Source organism: Acyrthosiphon pisum, chromosome A2 (genome assembly GCF_005508785.2).
Source record: "Acyrthosiphon pisum isolate AL4f chromosome A2, pea_aphid_22Mar2018_4r6ur, whole genome shotgun sequence".
NCBI classification, from domain to species: Eukaryota; Metazoa; Arthropoda; class Insecta; order Hemiptera; family Aphididae; genus Acyrthosiphon; species Acyrthosiphon pisum.
The window spans coordinates 84664528-84670806 of NC_042495.1; the positions used below are offsets into that span (position 1 = coordinate 84664528).

At 29.3% G+C, this 6279-nt stretch overlaps 1 protein-coding gene across 6 annotated transcripts in view; it reads left to right on the forward strand.

Moving 5' to 3' along the window:
* LOC100570020 overlaps window positions 1-6279 on the forward strand; it is a 231206-nt gene that overhangs the window by 49660 nt on the left and 175267 nt on the right. The gene's annotated exons all lie outside the window — the stretch shown is intronic.

Sequence of the window (6279 nt, forward strand, 5' to 3'; positions counted from 1 at the left end):
GCTATGGTTTGAAGTACATAAAAATAATATATAAAAGATATAATAGATGTATAATAGATGGCGCTGTATGTGAAAAACGATTTCAACACTTTTCTGTTGAATTTTTCATGAATTTTCAAGAATTTTCTTTGCTATAAACCTCACGTAGCCCAAGACCTTTCCAACGAATGCAAAACCATGGAAATCGGTTGGTGCGTTCTGGAGTTATAGCGTCAGGGAGGAAAACCGGACTTATTTTTATATATTAGATAGTAAATAATTTAAGATTCACTCACCTATGCTGGTCTGGAAATTTACAAAACGAACATTTTGAAAAAAGTTTTTTTGATTCAAATTTTAAAAAATTAAGTACCTACTTGACTTAAATAAAAGTTTTTACCATAAGCATCTTTTTTAAAAATAGTTTTACAAATTAGCTATTTTCAACTTTTCCACAAAAAATTAATAGATACCATTTTTTTTATTTTTAGTTATAAAAAATTAAAACCGAAATCGTTATAGGTACCGTAGGTTAATAAATAAACTAATTAATCCAATAAAATGTTGAAACAAATAATATGTCAAATCACGAAACCCTGACCTCTAATATTAGGTATTATGTTTTATGTATTATCTACTACAAAATTATGTTTATTCGCATTTCAAGGACATGGCATCGTTGAGTAGTATTATTTACTTACACACAATATTATTATAATATATTTTGAAATAAAAGACAAGTCTCACGAGAATCCTGCAGGAAATTAAATGGTGATGTCATAAAATCATATGAATTTCAGAGATTAACGGAAAATTGCTCCCCGACCAGCCACTGTGTAATATGTATGAAAAAAAATTAAATAGGTATCGATTTGGAAATAAATTAAAATATTTAAGCATAAACGTATTATATCGCGGAATTATTCCAATTTAAAAATCCCATAATTAAATTATAGATTTTTTCTTTACGTTTTCGATTTCATTACTGAGTTTTCGAATATGTGGGCGGAAAATTACTCTTAGGCAGGACTCTTTGTTCAATCCGGCCCACCGAGTTTTCCGTACTCTACCAGCCCACTTACAAACTGGCGGCCCTTGGATACGTTTTTATTCCGTGCATAATTGTTTATTTTATAGTTTCCATTTCTTCAACTTTTAAATATTTTCATTTTAATAAGTAGGTAGGTATGAAAAATACTCATAATGTATAAAAAAAGTTTATTGTATACTACTATACTATAATACTATATACATGTAGCATAAGGGTTTAAATATCGATTAGAACAAAATGTATTTAATTTGTTAGGTCTTCTTATTAGTTACTACTTATCATATTCTGTATACATGTAGGTATAATATAATAATATTATGTAAATGTTTCATATTATTAAAAAATAAAATTGTAAAATGAATTAAAAAAAGTAAGCTTGTGCTGAAAAGAGAGGGTTTATGATACAAGTAGTCTTCAGTCGTCATAATTTTACATAGTAATAGTGCTATTATAGTTATTTGAATTTAAATATAATTAAAAAGAAAGAAACTAAACATAACACATATTGAAACAAAACATTGGTTATATATTTTTATACATTATAATACTTATTTTTAAACGTTATAATTTATAACATCGTGAAATCGTATTACTATGTATTATCAAAAAAAAAAAAACAATTTCCGAGATAAGTATAGCAAAGAAATTTTAAATTGTATTTTATTGAAAAAATAAATATATATTTAAAAAAAAAACATTGGTTACAGTCGATACATTATAAAGATGAATAAAAAGATCTTGTATGATAAATATTAGGTACAACACTACGCTGAGGTAGATGTAGATAATAATGTGCTTACATTCTGTCAATCACATTAACGTTATGCGACACCCCGAAGGCAATCTCAAAATCGAACCTGAGTTTATCTAATATTTAAAATCTAATGATAGACGCGAAATCGTTGCGAAGTTTATTCCTGGTATTCGATACCCAGAAAATAATTATATTTTGTCGTCAAAAGACTTTCACAGAGAAGAACAACATTTTTGATTCGACTTCAAATACACATATACTAGCTATATTCTATCTCGGATACCAGAAGACAGAAATAAACCTTTCAACGATTTCGCGTTTATAATTTAGATTTTAAATATAAGATAAAATAATCTTTGATTTTCTTTGTCGTTTCGTCTACATAGAAAAATGCTTAATATTCTAATTGTTTAAAAACAAGTAAAGTTTAAAGTTTAAAGGAACCTTTTAAGTTTTGTTAGTGTTTTCTTATGGACTAAATGACAAAGAAAATTGATAAAATAATACAATTTTGTAATTTTTAACTAAAAATAAATGTTACATGTGTAATGCAAATAAAAATAATCTCATGATATTATCGACGTAAATTATATTGTAACGTAACACGTGGGACATAAGTTTATATGAACCACCACTGTGAAAGAGTAACGCTGTCACGTGTGTTAAACGAAGACTTTCAAGGAAAATGTTGTAAAATGTCTACCTGCACAGAAAATTGCTTGCACCAAAAAAACCTGTAGTGGCGTATCTAGCTCAATAAAAGTGGAGGTGATTAAAATATTTTAATAAAAATCTTAGTACTCTTCAAACATTAATTATTCACTCTTTGAATTATTTTTTTAACAATAGGTAGTACTCATTTTTATATTTGAGCGTAATTTGAAAATAGGTCGAATATTACTGTTGTAGATACAATTTATTATAAACACACAAATCCAAGGTACTAATCCCACAAGGGAGTTCTACATGTCGATCGCTACCCTCTGGAAGTCTCGCTTAATACACGAGCCACTGGTAAGAAGAATTTGTATTAATTCGTAATTCGCGTCGTCGTTAAAAAAATTCCCAGGAATTAAAACGTATATGTGTATAATAATAATATAGAGCTTTACTCTCGGGATGACGGGTAAGACGAGACACGTTTTTTTCGTTTTCCGTATGGTACATGCTTTTGTACTAATGCGATTATGCTCATAGGTTATGTCAGTTTCGTCGAGAACGAGATGTTTAAACCGAATCAAGGACGTCATCGTTGCGATTACATACACGCGCCGCTGCACTGAAAGACTAATAGAACGTTTGTAAAAAAATTCAAAACATTTTGTCCCCGACATGACGTAGGTAGTACTGTGATATTATATTATGTTATATTATTATTATTATCATCACTTTGTAATTCGATCGATGGGATACATCAAACATTATTATTATTATAAAATAAGATGCTACTGGGAGTCGCGTGTCGTATATTACATTTGTGACAGTGACACAAAAAGACGAATTTGAGAGAAAGGGAGTTAGAGTGATGAGGAAAACGGACGCGACAAACAATATTGGGGTGTCCCGTAAACTACATGGGACCTGAAGACGCGCGAGAAGATGTATTTCTGGTCTAACCGTCCAGGTGATGTTAAAATTATAGTCATCAATTATTGAATACTGCATACCAAATGACACGACGTTATACAAAATACAAACGCAGTATTTTTTTGATGTACTGTATTTACATGGTGATTCATCAGGCACACTAACTTCCTGACCATTTAATGATGAAGTTATTAAAATTCAGATTTTTGGAATTATGAAATATTTTACCATAGCTTTAGCCATGGCTTAAAATTCTTGAAATTTTTTGTACCCAGGTACCTACTATTCTCAGAGTTACATGAACATAGATAACTCTAAAATATTTCGTTCGAATTTTTATTCTGAAACGTAAAAATGTTCATACAAATTATCCGTCATATAGTTTACAGTGAAATATGGAATGTTCTCTATTGAAAAAACAGAAGTTTTATAACTCAACACAACACTCCTCAAGTAGTAAATGCAAAAATCTCAAGAATTTTAAAATAATATATGGTTTTGACTATTAAGCATATTTATAAATTACAAATATCAGATTTTGAATAACTGCACTAACGAAGAAGAAAAATGGCGTGACATGCTAGGTAAACCACCGACATTGAAATCCCATTTTTTGCGGTTTTTCGTAATTTGTCCGTGGTTTTTCCCGTGGCATGAAATAACTATTGAGAGAATTGAAAAATTACATGGTTAAAGTACCATATTGATCTAATTTGCTAAAAGATAAGATACTTTATGTTGAAATCAAAGCACCCTTTCTGGTAGAAATTTTGTATACAAGATAAAACAAAACAAATAAAAATAAACATAGTTGCTGTAAAACCACTAGCTCCGCTCAGAATCTAAAATATATTGTACCTTATATAGTGATGTACAGTGTTATTGGAACTATGTAATATGAAAACAACTTAAAAATTAATTTATATATATTTTTTTTTCAATAAGAGCCCATTCATTCTTGTGATGAATATACATTTCTAGCACCAAACCTACTGAATTATACTATTATAATATTTAAAGTTTAAACTAATAATGTCTAACCTGCAGTACCAATTTTATTATTTTATTTATGTTCTATGTATTTTTAAATTAAATGATGACATTTTAAATTAGTTATTAGTAACGCATTCGTGTGGGTCACTTATGATGTCGCAATACTCGGAAACGTAAAAGCAATCTGTAAAAACAAACCTAATTACAACCCAGGGGCTGTAGGTACACAACACTATCAACCGAACAACTAAGGAAACATTGCAGAACAATTGTAATAAAGTAGCACTCCCAAACAAATTAAGAAGTACAAAACCTTTCATCAAAAAATTGAAACTTCCACTTACCCTAAATATATAAGACATGAAGACGTAAAAATCACCTGAGCCAGAATAGGACACACTCATTTAAATCACCCGTTCCTCATCACCAAAGAACCGGCCACAACATGTGACACGTGCAAGGAAAACCTGACAATCAATTGCGTTGTGACTAAATGTTCCAATCACGCCAAAGCACGTAGAATTTTCACCAACCCAACCTAAATCCAACAAGCACCGAATGAAGAAAACACTGAACCTATTTTTCAACAATATAAACTTAAGCATATAGAACTGTAAATAATGTAATTTTTGTTTTACCTACAACTTATAGTTATATTAACTATACATTTCTGGGTTCTACGTAAACACAAAAATAAAACTAATCACTAGATATTCCTTACCAATGGGCGTTATAGCATTTTCGGCATTTATAGATCAAGTTCTTATAGAATTAAATTGAAATAAATGAAGATGATATTGTCATCTTTCGTTACTCATTTAGTCATAGATGCGTCGACGTGTGTTTGTGTATTAATATTTAAGTGCAATCAATTGTTTGGAGCTAGATTGAGAGAATACAAATCCTATCTAATCATAATTACTATTATACTTGTCGTCCACAATATACGTGTATCGTCTTCAGTCCAAATATAAGTCTGATCCAATGAAATAGCATTATCGAAAGTAATTGTGTTTTCAAAACGCATAAGTCGGAAATTCAATAATAATTGTTGCGTGTACTTTGACGTCATAGAGTTACTATCATTATATATATTGTGCTGGAAAATTGTATTTGGTTTACTGAATAATTGAATAAAATGTCTCGCGTATGTGAAGCCTTGCTAGCGAGTTCTCTCACTGTTGGATTGATTAGATATAAAAACTAAAAAGTATATAGAATTTTAATTTTTTTATTTTTCAATTCATGAACATTTGTGACATTTTATGACATAAATTCAATGTGTTGACGGACTTACGAGTCTTATCGTTTTTTTAGATTCTGAGTGGAACGATGAATGTATTGATTTTACAATGATGTGTGTTTTTTTTATTTTTTCATTTATTTTTTTATTTTTGTGTCTGTCATCACGGTTTGGGGCAGTAAAACTGCTTAGATTTTCTTCAACAGTATCTTGTTTGATGGCAAAGTGAATCTAGTTGGTGCATTCGGTAGGTCAAAATTTGAAATTTCCAGAAGTTTTCAAAAGTGCCGTGAAAAACAAAAGAAAAATTAAGGAAAAACGGGAATTTTTAGGCAAAATCTGTTTTCGAGAAAAATGATATTGGTTTTTGGTGTAACTTTAAAACGAATGACTGTAGATACATGAAATTTTCACTAGTTGTTTATATTTCCATTTTCTATATATGATAAAATTTTCAAAATATTTTGATTTGTTTTGAGCTGTTTACGGACATTTTCAGTTTCCAATTTAATTTGTTTTTTTATCTATGAATGTCAATAAAACTTTATTTGTTGAGTAAAAATACTTGAAAATTTAATACAAGGCTCCTACAATATTGTTACAATGACATTTGAAAAATATTAAAAATCCTTAGTCACAGTTTTTTTTTATAGGGCATTTAAAGTTCAAAAA